The 27,806-nt window shown below is 36.3% G+C and overlaps 2 non-coding genes across 2 annotated transcripts; both read left to right on the top strand.

The window, feature by feature from the left end:
- Nucleotides 1–11,350: 11,350 nt before the first annotated feature.
- Nucleotides 11,351–11,457, top strand: LOC141669927 (small nucleolar RNA R71). Its single transcript, XR_012554176.1, has one exon. It is a non-coding gene; the product is annotated as a small nucleolar RNA R71 (small nucleolar RNA).
- Nucleotides 11,458–16,847: 5,390 nt separating this feature from the next.
- LOC141670125 (small nucleolar RNA R71) lies at nucleotides 16,848–16,954 on the top strand. Its single transcript, XR_012554370.1, has one exon. It is a non-coding gene; the product is annotated as a small nucleolar RNA R71 (small nucleolar RNA).
- The last annotated feature ends 10,852 nt before the right edge of the window (nucleotides 16,955–27,806 follow it).

The following is a 27,806-nucleotide window of genomic DNA, read 5'->3' as shown; positions in this document are numbered from 1 at the left end:
AAGCTCATAGGTCTTTAGAATCCCATATAGTCTATCCAAGGTGAACTCCTTGTAATCTTGAGAATTTCTCAATGAAACTGTCATAGGCTTCCATTCCTTTGGCAGAGATTCAAGGAATTTGAGGTTTGAGTCTTTTGTTTGATAGACCCTTACATGCAACTTTAGAGCATTCAGTAGTTTTTGAAATTTACTGAAAATGTCGGTGAGTGGCTCACTTGCATTTTGTTCTCCCTTACCTTCTCAGTTCCAACACATATAACTTAAATTGTGTCCCAGACATCCTTAGCAGTTTTGCAGTTTATGATGTTGTCAAACATGTCACCATCAACACCATTAAACAAAATATTCATGGCCTTTTTATCCTTATGAACTTGTTCAATATCAGGATCAGACCATTCTGCTCTAGGCTTTGGGACAGATGCTTCATTTCCTGTAGCAGCTCTCATAGGGACATGTGGACCTTTTTCAATGTAGTCTACATATGCTTCATCTTGAGATAGGAGATGCAGGTGTATCTTCACCTTCCAATAATGATAGTTGTCTTTGTCTAGAAATGGAATCTTTACTCCAACATCTTTTCTGCTCATCTTATTAGTTGTTGTGATCTTTAAACTCTTTGTTCTTCAAGAGCTTGCTCTGATACCAATTGTTATTCCCAAACAATCTAAACAAGAATTACAGAAGGGGGGTTTAATGTAATTCTGGCTTCTTTTCAATTTCAAGAATAGTTCTTCTACAAATAAATAATTATGTTTGATTTAGCAATGGTGCAGAATGAAAGTAGTGTTCAAAACACAAAGTATTTAAATACAAGTATTTAAAAACTTTCTGGTGGATTGAACTTTTCCACCAGAGATATATATTAAGTAGATAACTCTGTGTTACAAAATTGTACACAGCTGCTTACAAGTTGAACTTCAAGAACAGAGAAATTCTTTACAGATTTTGCTTTTTCTATTTCTCTGGTAATTGCTTAGTTGCTCAAATAGTATTCAACTTGCTACACTTGGTTCATATGTCACCAAGATACATGATAAAAAGACAAGTAAATAAGACAAAATATTTCTAGCTCATGCTGCTTCACTTCTCTTTCCAGCATCTTTGAATATCTTCAGTTTATCATGGAAATGCTTCTTTGTTCTCTAAACCCTGCAAATAGGCAACCACATTCTATTCGCATACAATCAACGCATTTGATTGTCAAGTCACTAACAACTGCTCTTTTAAATTTGAACATCCGTTGAGGCTTCAATGAATCATCCGTTGAAACTGTGATTGATCATCCGTTGAAACTTTGGTTGATCATCCGTTGAAGCTTGAGTTGATCATCCGTTGAAGCTATGTGAATCATCCGTTGAGACTATTTTCTTGGAAGTTAACTCTATTTTATTTATACAGGATTACAAGGCATCTGATATTTATAATTAGCCAACCTATCTTGTATGAGTAGTCAACAAGACCTATACATTCTGCAACATCTAGTTCACTAATCCATTATAGTATGCAGGAATGTGCCACTAATCTTATTATTACATAAGCTACTCTTTCAACGGATGTTTAAATGATCATCCGTTGAAAGCTACAATTCCACTTAAATAAAATCTACTTAGTGTTTTATTCAAGTTATCATCAAGTACACAATATTTACCTAACAATCTTCTTGACAGGGTGGTCGGTTATGTGTAGTTAAGTTAGCTTCTGACTTTAAACCGACCATTGTGCACATTTTGTCCACGGTTGGTTATGAGATTCAGTCAACATCTAAAAAGAAGACATAACCAATCATAGATGGTCGGTTTTGCGTTGATGACATGGCACCACGTGAGCACACGTGGTGACACGTGTACAAAGTGACCCCACATATTGGTTTAGGGAAAAGACACATAACCGACTACAAAGTTGGTCGGTTATGATGGTTAAACCCGACCAGTCTTAAACCGATCACTATGTGTCATCGGTTTTAAGCCTTTGACCGGTCGGTTATGATGGTTAAACCCGACCAGTCTTAAACCGACCACTATGTGTCATCGGTTTTAAGCCTTTGACCGACCATTTTTGCTTAAAACGGTCCATTTATGTTAGTCGGTTTTGCCCTGCTTTCATATAGTGTTAGGTGTCAATTTTCATAGCTATCAATTAGGTTTTGTTTCAACGAGCTGAGATGTCTTGGTTCCAATGGACAATTTAACAAGTTATTTGAAAGATTGATTTTTTACATTCTAAAGACTAAATATGAGTTGCTCTAGGTTAAATTCTCTCCACAGACCACCCATATATACAGATTCGCTGTATAATTATACTATAGATTTTTTAATAAGAAACTCTTTTCTCCTGCCGCCTCCTAACATGGGGTTACAGCAGTAATGTTTGAATTGGCCAATGACGATTGTAGTTGCGTATTATTGTTGATCACCACTGTTCTTGTCTGTTGATATGTTAGGCTTTTTCTTTACCACCACTAGCTTTGTGGCCGTGCAAGCATAATTATAAATATTTTTTTATAAAAACTTTTAAGTCAATAGTTAATTTACTTTATTAAATTTTAATATAAATTTTTTATTTATTAAATTTTTATATTTTTTAAGTATTTTGTATTTATATATTTAGTTATTATTACATTTTTGTATTTTACCGTGACAATTTTTGTATAATATATTATTATTTCATAAAATATTGCGTCTTTTAAAGTGTTACTAATATGTATAAGTATATTTCACAAGTATGCATATTAATTCTTCTATTTTATTTCAATATTTTAACATTCTAATCATGTAATATAGATTTGTACATATTTATTTTTAAATGATATATTTTTCAAAAGAATTTATTTTTCAAACTTTTTCATTGAATTGTTATTATATTTTTATATTTGATTATGATACATAATTAACGGAGTTTGATCAAAAATTTAGAAGTTGGTTGAAAATTTTCCGTTACTACTTTTTCAAGTGTGTTTTTAATTCTATTTTATAAATTTTCAATTTTTTAAAATGATATTTAAAAAAATACTTTAAAATTTATTGTCACATTATTTTTTTATTTTATTAAATTTATAATTTATTTTAATTATATTAATTCTTTATAGTTATTATATTTATTTTTCAAAATTTATTATTTATAGAATTTGTGACATTTATAATTAAACACGCCATAAATGTTTTCATTATTTAATAATATAAAAAGTTAACTTTACACTGGCATGCACATGAAAATTTATAAATAATTTTTTACATAAGAATTGTTTTTTGCCAAATGAGTTGGCTTATTTACTTTTTGATATGAATCTCTTTTATCAAAAGTACTATTATTTTTATTATTCTAATAACTTTATTTAAATGACGATGATAATATTAATGATTTGCTAAATATATATTTCTTTATTAGTGTTGTGTGACGCTAGATAATGATATTGTATTTTAGTGATTCATTAAGAATTTTGTTTGACAAAATTAGTTTATTTACTTTTTAATATCAATATATTTTATCAAAAGTGCTATTATTTTTGTTATTCAAATAACTTTATTTACGTAATGATGATAAGATTAATGAATTGCTAAACATAAATTTTCCGTCTATATACTCCGAGGAGATAGGTGTGATGTGTAATGTTGGATAATGATAAAATATTTTACTGATTTATTATTAATTATAATATTATCCCTTATCACCAATCCTTAATTACAATACTAGTCATGACGACCAAATCATACCATTTTATTTCCTTTACTCTAGGATATAATCAAGCTAGCTAGCTAGTATGTATCATTGTGCGATTATGCTTAAAAATAGTTTTTAATTTGAAAGATAACCTGCGATTAGGCTATTTTTTTAAAATGGATTAGGCTAGTTTATGTACAGCTGTATATAAAGTTTTATTGATTTTGAGAATACAAATTGCATACGTTTAGGTTATGCTGATACAGATTACAAAATACTCGTTTAGCTTATGTCCTAGAGATTAAATAACTTGTTTAGGTTATGTCCTAGAGAATTATATAATACTCTCTAGGGCGGTTACAGAAAAGCCCAGAAAAATAGGCCCAAAACAGATAAACTCTAAAACACATATTCAAGGCATATTTCAATAAATCTCCACCTTAATTTGAATCCTCTAAAAAAACAGATGTACTAGATGCACCATAACAATTCCAGATATACCATAAAAAACTCTTCCCCCTCAACTTTTGCTCTAAAAATGGGCAATCAACAACTCCGAACATTTAGCAAGTTCAAACAATGTTGAAACTTGCTATGTGGAACCGGCTTGGTGAGCATATCAGCTGGGTTATACGCAGTACCCACTTTACTCACCTTGATTCTCTGCTCACTTCTTAGAAAATGATATCTCACATCTATGGCCCGTTTGGGGTTTCTTAAAGATTGTAACTTATGACTTAAATTTGAAAAGTATTATATAAGCAATATGAACATCATAACTTATAAGTTATTTTAGCGTTTGGATAATTTTACTTATAAGTTGGTGATAAGTTGGTGATGTGTTTGGTAAATAATGACTTATAGATTATTATTTTTTTTAAAAAAATTGAACTTTTAATAAAATATTTTCTTTTGAATATAAATTTTTTAAAAATAAATAAATATAACTTACTAAAGAAAAAAATAAAGTAAAAAATACTACATTTACGTAACATAAGCGACATTATAAAATCAAAATAAATAACTAAAATAGGGTAGAAAATTCATATTCATTAAATGCAAACTACAAGACTTTCATATAAATAATTAAAGATAATAAAAATATAAAGATAAACATGCAACAAGTTGAATATAAATAAAGTTACACAGGCAAAAAACAAAAAAATAAAATATACATAATACATAATACATAAATTAGAGGAATGTGAAGAATGGGCAATGTGGAATGCTAGGTTTTCTTACTTTCAATTTAGCAGCTAAAAAGGACCACATAAGCTGGATGTAATGATTTGCCAAACAGGCTGATCTGTTGTTAAACGGTCTTTTGGCCCGTTTAAGACGAATGATAGCGCTCCAAAACAGACATTATGCGCTTTGTACGCTCATGATGAACCTGATCCTTGGCTAAATAGATTGCACTGAGACTGTCATAATATACTATGGCCTAATCATGATATAGACCCAAATCACTGACCAAATCTTTCAACAAGATTCTTTCTTTTGCGGCTTCTGTCACTGCCATGTACTCTACTTTTGTAGTAGAAAAAGTCACCGTAGGTTGCAGAGTAGCTTTCCAACTAACAATTGAACCACCTAGAGTGAAAGCATAACCAGTCATAGATCTTTTACCGTTAATATCTCCATCATATTCGGAGTCTGAAACCCTATCACCAAAAACTCTGTATTACCTCCATAAATGAGACCAACATCAGACGTACCTTTTATGTACTGAAACACCCTCTTCAAATCTTGGCAATTCTCCATGCTTGGATAACCCATAAACCAACTAAAAGCACAGACATATTATGCAAGATGGGTCTAGTGCAGACCATTGCATACATCAAGCTTCCTACTTCACTAACATAGGGAACTCGAGACATGTACTCCTTCTCCTCAGCGGACTTAGGTGCATAAGTAACGGACGGATGTGCATTTGCAGCACTAGGAGTATCTATGGGCTTTGCTGTAGACATGCCAAACCTTGACAAAATCTTCTGAATGTATCCCTTATATGACAAGAAGAGTTTTCTTTTGCTTCCATCCCTATAAATCTCTAATCCTTGAATTTTCCGAGCCGCACCCAAATCTTTCTTCTCAAACTCAGCACCTAGAAGACTCTTCAACTTATGAATATCAGACTTGTTCTCTATAGCTATAAACATATCATCCACATACAGGACCAGATAAATAAAAGAACCATTTGTCTTTTACTATAATAAACACAACAATTATACCGACTCCTGGTGTAGCAAATACTTATCATATACCGTTGTACTTCTTGTACCACTACCTCGGAGACTTCTTTAGTCCATACAAGGACTTCAGCAACTTGTAAATATAATCTTCTTTATCAGGAACCTGAAAACCATCTGCCTTAGTCATGTATATCTCCTTTTCCAGCTCTCCATGTAGAAAAGCTGTCTTCACATCGAGTTGTTCAAGCTCCAGATTCTGATGTGCAACTATTGCTAGTAACAACCTGATGGAACTGTGTCTGACCACTGGAAAAAAAATCTCATTATAGTCTACTCCCTCCTTTTCAGTGAACCCTCGAGCTACTAAGCGAGCTTTATACTTGATACCCTCAACATATATTTCTCATTCCTTCTTCTTGTAGACCCATATACAAGTGACAATATTTCTGTCTCGAGGTCGCTTGACTGATTCCCAAGTCTTATTCATCTGAAGTGACTCCATTTCATCTCCCATTGCAGTGAACCATTTTGTAGACTCAGTACATGTAACTTCTTCTTTGTTGGTGGATGGCTCATCAGAGCTAGGATCCACCTCTTCAGCAACCTATAGTGCATATGCCACCATATCTTCAAAATAATATTTCTTTAAAGGCACCCTATAATTAGCTCTCCTAGATCGATCAAGAGCCAAACTGTGCTGATTCACTACTGGTAATGATGAAACTGATGATTCTGATTTTGACTGTGGTCGTTGAATTTCCTGTTGTAGTTCACTCTCATTTTGAGTGACTCTCTGCTCCACATGTTTCTCAACACCATCACTTTCTAAAATAACTGTAGACTTTAGAGTAAAGTTAAAATACAGAATTTATATCAAAGACTACATTTCTACTCAGTATAACCTATTTTCATATGGAGACCAGATTCTATAACCTTTAACCCCATCCCCATAGCCTACATTTACTCCTTTTTTGGCTCGCTACTTCATTTACATGATAATAAATGTTAGGGCGAAAATACGCGCTAAAATACACGCAAGTATACGTGTTCGCAAGTAGTATAAGATATAAATCAGATTCATTCCCACAGAGACTAGTTTAGGTTAAGTCAATTTATGCACCTATGCAACAATGTATGGTTTTCGCTCAATGCTAAGAAAAATAACAAATTGGGTTTTTATTAAACTAAGAGATTATACTAATCATGCATACAATACATGAACCTATGCTAGCATGGCAAGTTCCAAATCTCTATATTCACTGTTGCTTCAATAGAGATTAACATGCTATCTTATATGTTAGCTACGCACATAAGACGAATAAGCACAACCAATACTAGGATATCAATCAATAACCACACACCAAGATATCAAAACAATTAACTATTGAAATCCATAAGTAAATCCGCTAGAACCCCATGACAACGATTAGCCCATAACCGAACTCATTGTCACCATGGTCTTAATAAACTGAATAATAATTAAAGTACGAATAAACAAGATCTAGGTTCAACAAGAACGAAAACGAGTATCCAAAGTTACAACTAGTTCAAAGAATCACAAGTTGAAAACAAGATCTTCTTTTTCGGATTTGTTCTGTGCTTCTAGGTCTTCTCCTTGGTATCCCAATCTTCTCGGATGATGAAAACCCTTTTTTTAACTATATATATGCCCCTAGTGGACGTGGGCCCTTAAAATCGTCAAATTCCACTCAAAAAAGGCTTTTTCAGCGAAATCAGCGACCACCCAAGCCTTGGGCGGCCGCTCAGCTCTCCTGGGCGGGCGCTCAGCTCTCTGGGTGGCCGCTCACCTCTCCCGGGCGGGCGCTCAGCTCCTCTCTGGAAAAATTTCTAATGAATCTTATTTTGGCCATAACTTGAATTCTACTCGACAGAATTAGGCGATTCAACTGCCCACGCGAAGCTATTGAGATTCTCTACAACTTGAAAATGGCCTTATCTTCCAATTTTGATCACTTTTTATCATATTTCTTTTAGAAGCTCATTTCTTCATATAACTGATACCTGAAATGTAATAACACAAAAACACATCAAAATACCAACAACTTGAGTCCAAAACACCAATTTAAGCTTGTAATAAAGCATTCCAACTGGATATAAAATCCACTTATCACACCCCCAAACTTGAATCGATGCTTGTCCTCAAGCATAAACAGACTCAAAACTACAAAACAAACCTAATGCATGAATGCAACTACGTGAATGCAACTAAATGATAATACAATCGATCCCCTCAGAATAACCATAACCAAATGAATAAGCCAATGCCTCTAAGAATGCAATGACTTTAAACAGAGCTCGAATAAATCCCACAAACCAACTCACAAACCAGAAATGTGCGTGTGTGGATGCTTAATAGATATACTCTCGATACCAGATCAATAACCATAACTTATCTATCATCGAAACAATCAAAAGTTTATAAACAGAATAGACAATAAATGCATTATGACTCACAACATCTCCTTTCTACTAGAGTTATACAAGGATTCACACTATTATTGAACACATAGCAAAGATGCTTATTTGACCGTGCAATGAATGAGGTCCCAAAAGACTTATGCAATAATACCCATGTAGCGAGCGTTACGTTAGCGGATCCCATACTATAAAAGTCTTAGGTCACTAGGCACAAAGTCCTCTAAGAACTTAATAACTTGAGTATTAAAGAGCTCACTCTTGATCAATTATGCATAAACACATACTTTTTTCTTTCTTTTTTTTTCTCTTTTTTCTTTTTTTCTTTTTTTTTCAACAATTTCTGAATGAGTGTGTTTCGCTCCATCTAATTCAACCCTAGACTACTCATAAAAATATGAGCCGGCTACTAGCCATTTGACGCCTAGCCTTACAACAACTAGCAATGAAATCCAATTTTTTCTCCAGATAAAAAAAAAATCAGTGGTTTTACGTCATTACGAGAATATCACAAATTCTAAATATAACCAAGTGATTAAATCTCAACAACAAACAAGTATGATCATGATCTAGATCAAAAGCAACCCTATAAGACTTTGTGAAAATATTTGTTTCTGGCATGCAAATCAATTCATTAAGACTTAAACATCCCTCTATTCGTCATCACCACACTGAAATCAACATCAACTTATCAAATATCATAGTTCATCTTAAGGGATCATGCTAAATATGCATGCAAATACAACTATATGAAATCACATAAAAACAAACAAATATGTCCTAAATGAATAATCATGCAAAAATATGAATGAACTACAACTAAACAAACAATATGAATCTATATGAATCTATATGGACATACACACTACTAATCCTTACATTATCACCCCCAAACTTAAAATTTTCAATGTCCTCATTGAAGGTAATAATAAGGATTTCAGGCATACCTAGTCAGCGGAAAGAGTCATCCTCATCGGGTGGAGGATCAGGTGGCCAATCAACCTCACCACCAGTGTTTCGAACAACATACCAAAAGCGTGTGTCAAATCTGTAGAAAAATGACGGTGAATGTCATGCATGGCCTCCATACGCCTAGTCACTCGCCTGTACTGCTCATCACCAACACCAGTCCTATCAACTAACTGTGGCGCATGAGAAGAACCCTCTGTAGGTACTGGAAGATCCATCCAGCCACTCTCTACATTATCAAAAATATATCCCAACCCCTTATCATGAGGTGCACCTAGGAATGAATAACTCAAGTGATCTGGCTTTCGGTTGAGATCAAGTATGGGAGCTTCTTGAGTAAATGGTTCAAAACGCTCTTGAGAAATTTTCAGCTCTGCTAACCCAAGAGAATCGAATGGCATATCCAACTTCCTCTTCCACGGAGGTGCATTCAAAACCTGCAGTTGCTCTACTTTAAAGCACTCCTCTTTAGCTGTGGGTAACTTTATTTCCTTGAACATATTAAATGTGACCTTTTGATCGTGAACCTTTATCGTAAGCTCTCCTTTTTGCACATCGATCATAGTTCGGCCTGTAGCCAAGAATGGTCTTCCCAAGATAATGGGAATCTTCTTATCTTCCTCGAAATCAAGAATTACAAAGTCAGCAGGGAAGAAGAGTTTATCCACCTTGACCAAAACATCCTCCACTATACCTCGTGGATAAGCGATGAAATGATCAGCTAGTTACAATGACATGTATGTTGGTTTCGGATCAGGCAGACCAAGCTACTTGAAGATAGATAAGGGCATCAGATTGATGCTAGCTCCTAAATCACATAAACACTTGTCGAACGACAGGTTTTTGATGGTGCAAGGAATAGTGAAGCTTCTAGGATCTTTAAGCTTCGGAGGCAACTTCTGTTGCAGCACAGCACCGCATTCCTCCGTTAGAGCAACGGTCTCTAAGTCATCGAGCTTCACTTTCCGAGAGAGAATACCTTTCATAAACCTCACATAGCTAGGCATCTGTTCAAGAGCTTCAGTGAAAGGTATGTTGATATGAAGACACCTCCAAAAACTTCTCAAACTGCTTATCTAGCTTTTTCTTCTGCAGCCTCTTTGAAAAAGGAGGTGGAGGATAGATCTGTTTCTCCCCTGTATTACCCTCAGGAGGAGTGTGTTCCACAGTAGTCTTCCTTGGTTCCACCTCTACTTCCTTCTACACATCTTCTTCAGCCAAAACTTCAGATTCTGGAACTTGAGACTTTTCAGGCTCTTCGTCTTGCTGAATTTGGGGGCTTACAACCTTTCCAGACCTTAAGGTGATGGCGTTCACCTGTTCTTCAACTTCCCTCTTGCGTGGATTGGCTTCTGTATCACTAAGAAGCGTTCCTGGTGGTCGATTCAATAAGGCATTAGCAATTTACCCTATTTGGTTCTCCAGAGTCTTGATAGAAATAGCCTGGCTTTGGCATATAAGAGCCTGGTTTTTGCACATAAGCCTCAACTCCTCCAATTTAGGTTTTTCATTCGAAGATAGAACTGCATCATAATTTTGTTGTTGAATTTGGAGTTGTTATTTTGGTGCAAATTATTGCTGAAAACCAGGAGGGTTGAATAGCTTTTTCCAAACTTCTGGAATGGCTGTTGCATCGCATTCTGATTGTTGCTCCAGCTGAAGTTAGGATGATTCCAGTTGTCAGGATGATAAGTGTCTGAAATTGGTTGCTGCGATCTATGAAAGTTGCTCACAAACTGAGCTGAGTCACTAGATATAGCGCATTGCTCCGTCGCATGCGGACCTGCCACAACTCACAAACATTAATTATCTGCTTAACACCATAGTTAGCCAGAGAATCGATCTTCATAGACAATGCCTTTAGTTGAGCAGTGATAGCCGTAGCTGTATCCACCTTAAGAACTCCTGCTACCTTGCTATGTGGCAATCTCTGGGCTGGATACTGATATTCATTAACAGCCATCAGTTCAATAAGATCATAAGCTTCCTCATAGCTCTTTGCCCATAATGCTCCACCAGCTGCTGCATCGAGCATGGGTCTGGACTGTGCTCCTAACCCATTGTAAAAACAAGTGATGATCATCCAATCAGGAATTCCATGATGAGGACACTTCGTAAGCATCTCCTTGTAGCGCTCCCAAGCTTCACATAACGATTCTCCCGTTTGCTGCGCAAATTGAGAAATAGCATTCATAAGTGCAGCTGTCTTCGCCATAGGGAAGAATTTAGTAAGAAACTTATGAGCAAGATCTTCCCAAGTAGTAATCGAACCAGCTGGTAGAGAGTGTAACCATCTCTTAGCCTTATCCCTGAGAGAGAATGGGAACAGTCTCAACTTCACAGCATCTTCAGAAACACCATTGAACCTGAAGGTGTCGCAGATCTCTATGAAATACCTAATGTGTGTATTGGGATCTTCCGTAGGAGAACCCCCAAACTGGACTGAAGTCTGTACCCATTGAATTATGTCAGGCTTGATCTCAAAGGTATTAGCTGTGATAGCTGGCCAGATAATGCTAGATTGAATGTCATTGATCTTGGGTTGAGAAAAATCCATCAAGGCTTTCGTTCATGCTGCTGGATCTCCCATTGTAATGAGTACCTGAAACACAAACAAATAAACCATAAAAGTAAAATAATCTGAGTCAGTGAACTTTAACGACCACTGATGACAAGCACATAAAATAAAAATTAACACCGAGTCCCCGGCAACGGCGCCAAAAACTTGTTAGGTCGAAAACACGCGCTAAAATACACGCAAGTATACGTGTTCGCAAGTAGTATAAGATATAAATCAGATTTGTTCCCACAGAGACTGGTTTAAGTTAAGTTCAATTTATGCACCTATGCAACAATGAATGGTTATCGCTCAATGCTAAGAAAAATAACAAATTGGGTTTTTATTAAACTAAGAGATTATACTAAATAACATTAACTAAGAGAATTGAGGTTGAATTACTATATATGACAAACATGGGATCGTAACTTCATTACTATTTCATCTAATAGACTTTTCGTTCTTAACCTTAGCATGTGATGGTGATGACACTAATCAGATAACACGAAACTGATAAATGCCAACTTTCGTTGCACGAGTACCATTCTACCAGACATCCACAAAAGAGATAGAAGCTGAATAGGCACCAATTATATTGAGACCCTATATGTCTATAGAATTTGACAACATAACGGTTTAAGCATCAGTTATCTATCTTGATTACATAGGGCAAGTAAAACGGTTAGAGTTACCCACTAATCATGCATACAATACATGAACCTATGCTAGCATGGCAAGTTCTAAATCTCTATATTCACTGTTGCTTCAATAGAGATTAACATGTTATCTTATATGTTAGCTACGCACATAAGACGAATAAGCACAACAAATACTAGGATATCAATCAATAACCACACACCAAGATATCAAAACAATTAACTATTGAAATCCATAAGTAAATCCGCTAGAACCCCATGACAATGATTAGCCATAACCGGACTCATCGTCACCATGGGTTCCAATGAAAGCATGGTATGAAACAAGGTCTTAATAAACTGAATAATAATTAAAGTACGAATAAACAAGATCTAGGTTCAACAAGAACGAAAAGGAGCATCCAAAGTTACAACTAGTTCAAAGAATCACAAGTTGAAAACAAGATCTTCTTTTTCAGATTTTTTCTGTGCTTCTAGGTCTTCTCCTTGGTATCCCAATCTTCCCGGATGATGAAAACCCTTTTTTAAACTATATATACGCCCCTAGTGGACCTGGGCCCTTAAAATCGTCAAATTCCACTCAAAAAAGGCTTTTTCAGCAAAATCAGCGACCAGCCAAGCCTTGGGCGGCCGCTCAGCTCTCCTGGGCGGGCGCGCAGCTCTCTCGGTGGCCGCTCAGCTCTCCCGGGCGGGCGCTCAGCTCCTGTCTGGAAAAATTTCTAATGAATCTTGTTTTGGCCATAACTTGAATTCTACTCGTCAGAATTAGGCGATTCAACTGCCCACGCGAAGCTATTGAGACTCTCTACAACTTGAAAATGGCCTTATCTTCCAATTTTGATCACTTTTTATCATATTTCCTTTAAAAGCTCATTTCTTCATATAACTGATACCTGAAATGTAATAACACAAAAACACATCAAAATACCAACAACTTGAGTCCAAAACACCAATTTAAGCTTGTAATAAAGCATTCCAACTGGATATAAAATCCACTTATCACACCCACAAACTTGAATCGATGCTTGTCCTCAAGCATAAACAGACTCAAAACTACAAAACAAACCTAATGCATGAATGCAACTACGTGAATGCAACTAAATGATAATACAATCGATCCCCTCAGAATAACCATAACCAAATGAATAAGCTAATACCTCTAAGAATGCAATGACTTTAAACAGAGCTCGAATAAATCCCACAAACCAACTCACAAACCAGAAACGTGCGTGTGTGGATGCTTAACAGATATACTTTCGATACCAGATCAATAACCATAACTTATCTATCATCGAAACAATCAAAAGTTTATAAACAGAATAGACAATAAATGCATTATGACTCACAACACCTCCTTTCTACTAGAGTTATACAAGGATTCACACTATTATTGAACACATAGCAAAGATGCTTATTTGACCGTGCAATGAATGAGGTCCCAAAAGACTTATGTAGTAATATCCATGTAGCGAGCGTTAGGTTAGCGGATCCCATACTATAAAAGTCTTAGGTCACTAGGCACAAAGTCCCCTATGAACTTAATAACTCGAGTATTAAAGAGCTCACTCTTGATCAATTATGCATAAACACATACTTTTTTCTTTCTTTTTTTTCTCTTTTCTCTTTTTTTCTTTTTTTTTCAACAATTTCTGAATGAGTGCGTTTCGCTCCATCTCATTCAACCCTAGACTACTCATAAAAATATGAGCCGGCTACTAGCCATTTGATGCCTAGCCTTACAACAACTAGCAATGAAATCCAAGTTTTTCTCCAGATAAAAAAAATCAGTGTTTTTACGTCATTACGAGAATATCACAAATTCTAAATATAAACAAGTGATTAAATCTCAACAACAAACAAGTATGATCATGATCTAGATCAAAAGCAACCCTATAAGACTTTGTGAAAATATTTGTTTCTGGCATGCAAATCAATTCATTAAGACTTAAACATCCCTCTACTCATCATCACCACACTGAAATCAACATCAACTTATCAAATATCATAGTTCATCTTAAGGGATCATGCTAAATATGCATGCAAATGCAACTATATGAAATCACATAAAAATAAACAAATATGTCCTAAATGAATAATCATGCAAAAATATGAATGAACTACAACTAAACATGCAATATGAATCTATATGAATCTATATGGACATACACACTACTAATCCTTACATTATCAACCCCAAACTTAAAATTTTCAATGTCCTCATTGAAGGTAATAATAAGGATTTCAGGCATACCTAGTCAGCGGAAAGAGTCATCCTCATCGGGTGGAGGATCAGATGGCCAATCAACCTCACCACCAGTGTTTCGAACAACAGTACTGAAAGCGTGTGTCAAATATGTAGCAAAACGACGGTGAATGTCGTGCATGGCCTCCATACGCCTAGTCACTTGCCTGTACTACTCATCACCTACACCAGTCCTATCAACTAACTGTGGCACATGAGAAGAACCCTCTGTAGGTACTGGAAGATCCATCCAGCCACTCTCTACATTATCAAAAATATATCTCAACCCCTTATCATGGGGTGCACCTAAGAATGAATAACTCAAGTGATCTGGCTTTCGGTTGAGATCAAGTATGGGAGCTTCTTGAGTAAATGGTTCAAAATGCTCTTGAGAAATTTTCAGCTCTGCTAACCCAAGAGAATCGAATGGCATATCCAACTTCCTCTTCCACGGAGGTGCATTCAAAACCTGCAGTTGCTCTACTTTAAAGCACTCCTCTTTAGCTGTGGGTAACTTTATTTCCTTGAACATATTAAATGTGACCTTTTGATTGTGAACCTTCATCGTAAGCTCTCCTTTTTGTACATCGATCATACTTCGGCCTGTAGCCAAGAATGGTCTTCCCAAGATAATGGGAATCTTCTTATCTTCCTCGAAATCTAGAATTACAAAGTCAGCAGGGAAGAAGAGTTTATCCACCTTGACCAAAACATCCTCCACTATACCTCATGGATAAGCGATGAAACGATCAGCTAGTTGCAATGACATGTATGTTGGTTTCTGATCAGGCAGACCAAGCTCCTTGAAGATAGATAAGGGCATCAGATTGATGCTAGCTCCTAAATCACATAAACACTTGTCGAACGACAAGTTTCTGATGGTGCAAGGAATAGTGAAGCTTCCAGGATCTTTAAGCTTCGGAGGCAACTTCTGTTGCAGCACAGCACTGCATTCCTCCGTTGGAGAAATGGTGTCTAAGTCATCGAGCTTCACTTTCCGAGAGAGAATACCTTTCATAAACCTCACATAGCTAGGCATCTGTTCAAGAGCTTCAGTGAAAGGTATGTTGATATGAAGTTTCTTGAACACCTCCAAAAACTTCTCAAACTACTTATCCAGCTTTTCCTTCTACAGCCTCTTTGGAAAAGGAGGTGGAGGATAGATCTGTTTCTCCCCTGTATTACCCTCAGGAGGAGTGTGTTCCACAGTAGTCTTCCTTGGTTCCACCTCTACTTCCTTCTACACATCTTCTTCAGCCAAAACTTCAGATTCTGGAACTTGAGACTTTTCAGGCTCTTCGTCTTGCTGAATTTGGGGGCTTGCAACCTTTCCAGACCTTAAGGTGATGGCGTTCACTTGTTCTTCAACTTCCCTCTTGGCTGGATTGGCTTCTATATCACTAAAAAGCGTTCCTGGTGGTCGATTCAATAAGGCATTAGCAATTTACCCTATTTGGTTCTCTAGAGTATTGATAGAAATAGCCTGGCTTTGGCATATAAGAGCCTGGTTTTTGCACATAAGCCTCAACTCCTCCAATTCAGGTTTTTTATTCGAAGATAGACCTGCATCATGATTTTGTTGTTGAATTTGGAGTTGTTGTTTTGGTGTAAATTGTTGCTGAAAACCAGGAGGGTTGAATAGCTTATTTCCAAACTTCTGGAACGGCTGTTGCATCGCATTCTGATTGTTGCTCCAGCTAAAGTTAGGATGATTCCAGTTGTCAGGATGATAAGTGTCTGAAATTGGTTGCTGCGATATCTGAAAGTTGCTCACAAACTGAGCTGAGTCACTAGATATAGCGCATTGCTCTATCGCATGCGGACCTGCACACAGCTCACAAACATTAATGATCTGCTTAACACCATAGTTAGCCAGAGAATCAATCTTCATAGACAACTCCTTTAGTTGAGCAGTGATAGCCGTAGCTGTATCCACCTTAAGAACTCCTGCTACCTTGCGATGTGGCAATCTCTGGGCTGGATAATGATATTCATTAACAACCATCAGTTCAATTAGATCATAAGCTTCCTCATAGCTCTTTGCCCATAATGCTCCACCAGCTGCTGCATCGAGCATGGGTCTGGACTGTGCTCCTAACCCATTATAAAAACAAATGATGATCATCCAATCAGGAATTCCATGATGAGGACACTTCCTAAGCATCTCCTTGTAGCGCTCCCAAGCTTCACATAACGATTTTCCCATTTGCTGCGCAAATTGAGTAATAGCATTCATAAGTGCAGCTGTCTTCGCCATAGGGAAGAATTTAGTAAGAAACTTATGAGCAAGATCTTCCCAAGTAGTAATCGAACCAGCTGGTAGAGAGTGTAACCAGCTCTTAGCCTTGTCCCTCAGAGAGAATGGGAACAGTCTCAACTTCACAGCATCTTCAGAAACACCATTGAACCTGAAGGTGTCGCAGATCTCTATGAAATCCCTAATGTGTTTATTGGGATATTTCGTAGGAGAACCCCCAAACTGGACTGAAGTCTGTACCCATTGAATTATGTCAGGCTTGATCTCAAAGGTATTAGCTGTGATAGCTGGCTAGATAATGCTAGATTGAATGTCATTGATCTTGGGTTGAGAAAAATCCATCAAGGCTTTCGTTCATGCTGCTGGATCTCCCATTGTAATGAGTACCTGAAACACAAACAAATAAACCATAAAAGTAAAATAATCCGAGTCAGTGAACTTTAACGACCACTGATGACAAGCACATAAACTAAAAATTAACACCGAGTCCCCGGCAGCGGCGCCAAAAACTTGTTAGGGCGAAAACACGCGCTAAAATACACGCTAGTATACGTGTTCGCAAGTAGTAAAAGATATAAATCAGATTCGTTCCCACAGAGACTGGTTTAAGTTAATTTCAATTTATGCACCTATGCAACAATGTATGGTTATCGCTCAATGCTAAGAAAAATAACAAATTGGGTTTTTATTAAACTAAGAGATTATACTAAATAACATTAACTAAGAGAATTGACGTTGAAATACTATATATGACAAACATGGGATCCTAACTTCATTACTACTTCATCCAATAGCCTTTTCGTTCTTAACCTTAGCATGTGATGGTGATGACACTAATCAGATAACACGAAACTGATAAACGCCAACTTTCGTTACACGAGTACCATTCTACCAGACATCCACAAAAGAGATAGAAGCTGAATAGGCACCAATTATATTGAGACCCTATATGTCTATAGAATTTGACAACATAACGGTTTAAGCATAAGTTATCTATCTTGATTACATAGGGCAAGTAAAACGGTTAGAGTTACCCACTAATCATGCATATAATACATGAACCTATGCTAGCATGGCAAGTTCTAAACCTCTATATTCACTGTTGCTTCAATAGAGATTAACACACTATCTTATATGTTAGCTACGCACATCAGACGAATAAGCACAACCAATACTAGGATATCAATCAATCACCACACACCAAGATATCAAAACAATTAACTATTGAAATCCATAAGTAAATCCGCTAGAACCCCATGAAAACGATTAGCCCATAACCGAACTCGTCGTCACCATGGGTTCCAATGAATGCATGGTATAAAAAAAGGTCTTAATAAACTGAATAATGATTAAAGTACGAATAAACGAGATCTAGGTTCAACAAGAATGAAAACGAGCATCCAAAGTTACAACTAGTTCAAAGAATCACAAGTTGAAAACAAGATCTTCTTTTTCGGAGTTGTTATGTGCTTCTAGGTCTTCTCCTTGGTATCCCAATCTTCCCGGATGATGAAAACCCTTTTTTTTAAGTATATATACGCCCCTAGTGGACCTGGGCCCTTAAAATCGTCAAATTTCACTCAAAAAGGCTTTTCAGCAAAATCAGCGACCAGCCGCGCCTTGGGCGGCCGCTCAGCTCTCCTGGGCGGGCGCTCAGCTCTCTGGGCGGCCGCTCAGCTCCTGTTTAAAAATTTCTGATGAATCTTATGTTGGCCATAACTTGAGTTCTACTCGTCAGAATTAGGCGATTCAACTACCCACGCGAAGCTATTGAGATTCTCTACAACTTGACAATGGCCTTGTCTTCCAATTCTGATTTCCTTTTATCATATTCCTTTTAAAAGCTCATTTCTTCTTTAAAAACTCATTTATTCATATAACTGATACCTGAAATGCAATAACACAAAAACACATCAAAATACCAACTTGAGTCCAAAACACCAATTTAAGTTTGTAATAAAGCATTCCAAGTGGATATAAAAACCACTTATCAATAAACAGTACAACCAAAAACTCTTAAATTGGAGTTATCGACAGACTTACCAGACCATTTTTCAATAGAAGTTTTGAGATGATACCTATATGAGGTCCACGATTAATCAGATAACATACTATACTAACCGCTTCTGCCTAAAATCTTCTGAGTTAGCCCAGCATTAGAGAGCATGCACCTAGCTCTCACCAGAAGTGTCAGATTCATACGTTCTGCTACACCGTTCCATGATGATTCATACGTTCTTTGAAATTTTTGAAACACGGATAAATAGTAACTTTTGCTGATGATGCAGATTAAGGAAAATTATCAGATTACACTATATAGGAGTACTTTTATGGAAATTCTAAGATCGTATTAGTATTCCATGAAGTAAATGAGTGTATGTAAAGGTCATTAAAATTCGAATCCGGACACTTTGATTTTTCCCGAAAATCCACCAGATACCGAAAAAAATAAGTATAAGGTAACATAATTAAAAGGATTTAAATTCAAGGATTATAAGAGAGGATCATAAAAGGAATATAAAATATTGAGAAAGGTTTAGGGGAACCCAAGTAATAAGATCCCAGATATGATCCCTCAAACGACGAACGAGAACGAAAGTTAAGCGAACCGTAAAACAAATAAGCGACCAAGAGACAAGCTTGTACAAGAAGCCAAGGATTATGACATCATCAAACCACAAGGAAAGGACATGTGTTAAAAAGGTGACACAAGCATGGTGACATAAGCATGACAAAAAGAAGTGTGTTGTTGGTTGATTCTTGGCCATGCAAAAGTTACCATGGTAAAAGATCAAAATTTGCCAAGCCAAAAAGGAAATCAACCAAGCAAAATATCATAACACAAAACTTAAAAATTTGACTTTGCTCCCATGAAGAGAAGCTCTCGGCCAAAACAAACTCAGCAACTTGAAATTGTCATATCTCCTTCAATACTCACTCAAATGTTGTGTTATATAACTCGTTGGAAAGGTATTGAGATGGCCTACAACTCTTGTTCACAAGTATCGTCCAAATAAGCATGGTAAGACCCTAATTTTTATAGTTCTTTAAATCGTACTTTTAGAAATTTCAAAGTCTAACTTTGTGTTCTTGATTTCTTTCGAAAGATCAAGCTTGTAGGAGGCTCCCTAAGGCTTCCTAGCAACTTAACACCTACCAAGGAAGGTATAAATTTCAAATCATAGCCTTTACTTTTACAATTAGTGAGTTTGATGGTTGGTTTTCAAAATGAGAAGCATGATCTTTGATTATTAGTAATTTGATTTGAAATTGGAGTGATTTATTGAATGAATCTTGTTATAGTTAATAGAACTTGATTGTGGTTGGTTGAGATGAAGAATCTGGTGAATAAGGACTGGTATAGTATTATGTAGTTGAGGTTTTGATGTGTTAATAATTGTGGGTTGTTTGGTGAGGTTTTGGTGTAGTGAGAAACTTGGAAAACTCGTAAATATAGTCGTCGTAAAGCCCGTTTTCCTTAGACTGTTGTACATGAATCTCGGACCATATAACTCACTGACCAATTTTTAAATTTGTCATGTTTAGCTAGATCATGTCGTAAGCTTCGTTTTGGTATGTGGTTCGCTTAGATCCGATTTACGGTTTAGGAGAAACGACCGTTTTAAGTAACGGCGTTTCACGAACGAACCTTTACCCCTCACTTTACTTTGAGACCTCGGTTAAGGCCCTTAAATGACTAATTGGAGTATGAAACAATTATGTAAAGTGTATTAGGTAGTTGGTAGAGTACTCGCGAAAGAATCGCCTTAAAATTTTTAATGGTTAATTTATTAAAAATGGTGGAGTCGAGGGTACTCGAACGACTTATGTGATTCGTTAAGCGTAGGAGTGACCATAAGCGAACGTTAGGGTTCAATTGGTTAAAGTCTAGTTTCTTAAGCGACCGGGGTTTAATTCCGACTTATGTTGTTGTTCATAGGTTATCAGACCCACTCTAAGCTTAAGTCTATCCGGGAACACTCAGGCAAGTTTTCTACCTGTTATACTGTTGTTGTGATGTAAATATATTGATGCTTTATCTTGGGATAAGTGCATGGTTGTTATTAGCAAATCTTACGATATATTGGAGCATATTGATATGGTTTATATATGCATATTTTGAAATCTTGATATTTTATTATCAATTCAAATGCTTATAAACTGCATAATACCTATGCTAGAGATAAGCAGTACTTGCGTATACCCTTAGTATAGGGGACCCAGAGTTGAACATTTTTCTAAACCGGGAGGCGATGTTCCCGATTATATTATATATATATATAAATAGTTTTCAAAACTATTAATCGAATAAGGTTTATTCGATAGTTTTATATTATAAATGAATATTATTTTGAGTATTCATTCAAGGACTTATGACTCCGCTTATTTTATTTAATGAATATTATTTTGAATATTCATTCGAGGACTTATGACTCTGCTTATTTTATTAAATAAAATATTCTTTATTTTAAACAAGAATAATGTTTCGATATTTTCCAAGTATTCGGAAAATAATTGATACTATCAAATCATTCTTACTTTAAATATTTCCAGAGATGATTTTCAAACTTTATCAAAACTATGTTTGGAAGGTTAGAGCGGATCCCAAAACTCATTTTCAAATTTAAGATCTTCCTTTCGAAGGGGATTTAAATACTCGCTCAAAAATCTGAGGGATCCGGCTCCGTGATGTATTTTTATATTCGCAACAAGATTGTTTTTTTGATAAAAGAGTTTTTGATTACTTACCCAACACTCGGGAAGTAAAATTCTTGGAATAAGTTAATCCATTAACAAGCATCGCCTGGAAAATATCGGTGAGTTTTCCTTTCCGACTAGATACGACTTCTTGGTGGAGTCATATCAACAAGTTTCTACTTGGGGAAAGGGGGGACGAGCTTTACGTTTCAGAGTCATGGATTTCATCTGAACTAGGAGTGGTATAAGTGGTCGAGTGGCGCCGGCCCAGCCTTATTATATTGGCCCAAATGGCCCGGAAGTTTCGCTAAGACGGTCCATTCCTTAGGAGTCCAGTGTTCGGTTGACAAGTAAATCTGACTATTCTCCTCTACATGTAGAAAATGGTGGGGTTGCACTACTGCGACTGATCATCGTGAGTGGTCTTCCTGGCGCGGAAAACTCCCGTAATGAGTTCATCATCCAATTGGATATTTCTGCAACACTACCCAGAACACTTCGATAGAAAGGCTACGGCTGGGCGATTATTGAGTGTTGGCAGGGTCGAGTTTTCAAAATGATGTTTTCATCAAATGAAGTATCTCATAACTTCATTTCATTTTGATGATATTTCAAAGATTGATTCTATACAAGTTTTTTCGTGTAGCTTCATCTATGGGATGAACTATTTATACCTTGAACGGTGGTAGTTCAAGTAGTATTCGGAAAAAGATATAAGTATATTGGAGTATCTTGTAACTTCATCTTTTCAACTTATATCTAGTTAATGATTATCTTATGAATGACAAAGGTTTTCAGAAAAATGTTGAGACAAGGTTAGATATATGAGATCACCTTGCAACGATATTTTTATACATTTATAAACTGGAACTCTGTGTATATTGTACATGTCAGAGGATTTCAAAGATTGTGAAAAGTATATAGGTATATATATACTGAATATTTTGCGACTTGGTCGCGTTAAGATATCAACTTGGTTCATTTCTTCTTGACCAAGACTTTCATGAGTACTATGAGAATGCTCATATATTGTTAATTATACATATTATTTCGGTGGGCTTGTTGATCACCCTTGCTTTCTTCTTTCATCACACAACAACAGACAGTCAAGATGAGCAGGACCAAGCTCCCAATTTGCGAGCGGATAGGAAACGTTCCGCAGTTTCCTGTAGGCGTTGATGCCGCTGTAGCTGAGGTAGGAAGTACCAATAGGCTAGGCTTTCAACTTCTGATGTACCAGACTTATGTATCTATATGAATTATAATAATAGAAAAGAAATGTAAATTTATTCAGAAACCCCTTTTGAGGTGTAATGGCTTATAATTGTGGAATAAAACGACTTGTGTTATTTTTGGTATTCATCTCTGAGACTATAACATGTGGTGTGTGTGTATATGGTGGGGTCACAGTACGTAGTAGTTCATTGTTTATTAAGATTAAGTGTTATTAAGGGAAATAGAACTCGTGACAACCCGGATCCCCGACCCCAGATTTGGGGGTGTTACAGAAATGGTATCAGAGCTAAGCGTTATAAACCTCAGAGATGATATGACGTTAATAAGTTCACTAAGATAATAAGAACTCTTACCAAGTTCATAGTCGGACTACCTAACGTATTACTGACAGTTAAAACCCTTATGGGAACCCTTATAAATATCGTGATAGGAGCGTAGCTTGTTATCGTATATGGCAGCGGGACTCCGAACCCTGAGGTTGAGGACCAACAACGCGATGATATTTTATTAGTTACTGGAGATCAGATTGTGGATCCGATAGAGCGTCCTAATGCGGGACCAGATGATGTTCATATTTAGGATGTAGAGGTTGAGGATGTTGTTCTAGAAGGGATTATTGATGAGAAGGATCCCGTGGAGGATCCTGACAAGAATGAATAAAGGACCACTGAGGAATTGATGACCATGGTTAGGGCGACTACCAGAGGTAGGATTGGCCGGTCACTACCGGAGGTTCGTTCAAGTTTATAAAGATAGTAGCCCCTTTAACTCGGCTTACTCGTAAGACTGAGAAGTTCAAATGGACAGAGAAATACGAGAACAACTTTTAAGAACTAAAGCAAAGGTTGGTGACGGCCCTTATGTTGGCATTGCCGGATGGAAAAAGGAGATTTTGTGATGTGTAGTGACGCTTCGCATAAGGAATTAGGGTGCTTCTTATACAACACAGCAAGGTAATCGCGTACGCGTCAAAATAAATAAAGGAATATAAAATTCGATGTCCCCACCCATGAGCTTGGGCTCGTGGCAATAGTTTTTCCCTAAAAGATTGGAGGCACTACTTGTATGGAGAGAAGTGTGAGAATTACACAAGCCATAAGTGCTCTAGTGCATTTTCACGCAGAAAGAGCTCAACATGCGCCAGAGGAAGTGGTTAGAGCTAATCAAGGATTACGATTATGAGATTCCTTATCATCCAAGAAAAGCCAATATGGTGGCTAATGCCCTTAGTATAAAAGAGAGACTCAAGATAAAATGGAAATAAAAGTGAAGGTAACCGGAGCCGGTACCGAAAAGTTGTTTGAGATTGCAATACAAACCAAATTATTGGAAAAGATCATATTGTGCCAAGAAAAAGTGATGAATGAAGGCAGAGAGCCAACAAATAGAGAAGAGATTAATACCGAGAAAGATGATAAGGGAATAATGAGGTATTCCTACAGAATTTGGGCTCCAAACATTCAAGAGCTTAAGGACGAGATATTAGATGAAAGCCATAGTTCGAGGAATAAGGTTTAGGGCAAACCCTGAATGTGATAGTCAGGGAGGTCGCCATCAAGAAAGAAAGAACCCATAACATAATGAAATGGAAAACAAGGATTTTAACGTATAAGATAACCCTGATTATGGGAGAAGGATGAAACATTTCATACTGAGAAAACAGAAGTTGAGCAAGATAGGGAGAACCAGGATGGTACTCCTATGGGGCAATTCATGGACCTGCCTAAACAAAAAAAATATACTTTTATTCCCAAACACCATCCTGAGGAAACAATGCGGTGGGAAATTCCTTCAGGACCTTTAAGTCACTAAGCTCTCAGAGTTCCAAGGAACAAGTTGACCCAGTCAAGGCAAGAGCCTGGCTAAAGGAAATAGAGGAATCATTTGAGATTCTAAATGATTGATGAAGCGCAAAAGACTATTTTTGTCACCTACCTTCCTAAGAGAGAGGCCCCCCGCTGGTGAAAGACCAAGAAAGGCACGGAGCCAGAGGTTAGAATAAACTGATTAAAGTTCAGTCAATTGTTCTCGGGAAAGTAATTCCCAAGGTTATGGAGATAGTGTAAACGCTTTAGATCCAGAACAAAGGCGGACGAGTATGATGAATTATGAAGCTAAGTTGTAAAAGTTGTCAAGATTCGTTCTGATGACAAGAATCCCAGAATGACGTGATATTTGAAGTTAATGAGTAGTGGGTTCATGAAATGATTGTAATAGAAAAGAAAATAAAAAGAAACTGAAGTGGAAAGGAAAATAAAGACAATAGAGTTTGAGGAATGATAAGGGAGTTGGGTATGAGGAAACCCTAAAGACTCGTAGCAATAGAAATAGAAAAGTATGTAATCGTCAGGATGAGGGTGATTCCCCATGAGTTAAAGTTGATGGTTGAAGGCATAAGAGATACATATATTTTATCCCCTGTAAGTTGGGAGGATTCGAGGAAACCTTGAGATAGTCCGAAGGATAAATAATGAGACGCGGATAGACTGAGGAGACAAGAAAGTAAGAAATTAGGAAAATTGGATGAAGGAAGTGACCTTCAAGAATGTGAAGTGTAAGACCGGTGGCATGATACCCAGAAAGGGAGACGCCAGGTATGAAAGATATCCCAACATTGAGATGACTGTTGAGATAAACAACAAAAGTAAATGAGGAATTATTAAGAAGAAGTTCACGTTGAACACGACCAATATCTTCTAGAACATCCCTGTTATCGTTACCAAATCAGGCAAGAAAAGTGGATAACCGTTGTTATCTTTTGGAGGCCATATGGATTGACCTCATTTTGGATAAGGATATTATTATGAAATTAGGCATAGACTAGCGAGGTGAGAATGATTGAATAAGATAATCTATCAAGGATATATGAATTGATTTATCCATGGAAAAGTGTAAGTATCTTTTAAAGGTGGAATTAAGGATAAAACCCCGATAACTTGAGATGAACCCTAGGGGAATGTATAAAGGTTGGCATTTCACCCTTAATAGGGACATTATAAGTTTGGGTGGTACGGAATGAAGGATTTAAGGATAACCTTAGAGGTTTTACAAGGAGAAAGGTAGTATTCAAAGTTCTCAAGCATAGAAATTTTGATAAAGGAAATATGACGTAATTATAATAAGGCCAGGTGGGGCACGTGTTGAACCATAAGAAAGTATAGATCGATCCAATGAGGGTCGAGATTGGTGAAAACAAGAAGGACCCAAGATAAGAGACGTCCTAAGTATGATTGAGAGTCAGTCGTGATAATGTTCTCATCTAAAGACCGAGGCAATAATTTATGGGAAAATGGTGATTTTTTTTCACCAAAGCTTAAGGAAGAGCATTTTCACACAAGCAGTGATTGGAAATGAGGTAGAAAATTTAGTTGGGGATCGTTCAAAAGACAATGATTGTAAGGAAATTTTACTATTAGGAAAGACCAAAGAGGTGGCCAACACTCTAAGTGTAAGAGAGCAATTATAGGCGCTCGTACTAGAGGAATACAGTGATGATGGTTAAAGCCGTTAAGGTTGTTTTATGGTGTGAAAGATTGACATTCCTTCTGATGATTGTGCGATACTCAACCACAATAGTAGTTTGGTAAAGATTTAATTCATATAATTGTCGTGAACGGGCTATCTGAAAGGCATATGTCATAGCCTATTTGTTTATTCGAGGATTTAACTCAACTCAAATAAGAATGTAATAAGTAAATAGTGGATCTGTCGTCAGAGAGATCTCACAAAGTAACATCTGTCAAAGGGTTAAGGAACATTATTCATCTACAGACTTGAAGACTTAATTCACTGGAAGAAGCTCAAGAAATTGATCAAGCCTCAGTGATATAAATCAAGATTGTGGATTTAATCAAGTGATAGAGATCTCGTCAGGGTATCAAATAATTACAAGGATTTAATCTGAAGAAAATCAAAGTATCAAAGTAAAGACATGAAGAAACGTCACGGAAGTTAGTCACTCATGAACCAGACAGTACATCGAGTGTCAACGTTGAAGTGGTGGAATTGATTCATATATTTCAGTGATTTTCAGAAGATATTCAGAAGAATGGATGTTGCTCAAGTTAGTATTAATTCTCTATTAATTAATTAAGTCATATAATTTAATTAAGAGAATAAATTATATCTGCAAAGATTAATTTATTTTATTAATTGAATTAATTGATTAATTAATTCAGAATTAATATTAAGGTTTTTCAGGTTTTTAATTGATTTAAAATCTGTTATTAATTCATAAAGACAACTGATTGTATTAGTATGACAATCGGTATGACAATCAATAGTCATACCGAAAGTCATGCTAATTCAAAAGGATTGTCTTATCAGATTTTTTATTACATTAAAATCTATTATTAATTCAGTAAGACAATCTGATTTTGAACTACTATGACAATCGGTATGACAATTGATAGTCATACCGAAAGTCTTGCTAGTTCATTCTGATTGTCTTGCCAGCTCAAAGAGATTGTCATGCCAGTACATTCTACTCGACTGTTGGATTAAAAGAAGCAGCAAAAGACATTCATGCAATTATCATACAGAACACACAAGTCAAGAGAGAAGCAGAAACAAAAATCAAGACATATCATTTTTCATCTGCTTTATTCAAGATCAAAATTCTAGATTGTAAAGTTAAATCCAAACCACTAGAATTATTTATCTTGTTCTTGTGTAACAATCTAGCGGATCAAAATCCCTAGAACTTAATCTCAAATCGCTTATAGCATTTGATCTTTTTATTGCAAAAATAGAAAAAGTTCATGTTGAATTTATTCTAGATTTGTGATAATTGATTTGAGATTAATCCCTTGTAAACGATACCGTTGTTGTAACACCTTTCAAGTTTAATAATAATTTTATTTAACTTGAATTTTGTTTCACATTTTTATTCCGTATTTTATTC

Source organism: Apium graveolens, chromosome 6, assembly GCF_009905375.1.
Source record: "Apium graveolens cultivar Ventura chromosome 6, ASM990537v1, whole genome shotgun sequence".
NCBI lineage: Eukaryota > Viridiplantae > Streptophyta > Magnoliopsida > Apiales > Apiaceae > Apium > Apium graveolens.
The sequence above is the reverse complement of the archived record's forward strand: the minus strand, read 5'-3'. Positions and strand labels throughout refer to the sequence as shown.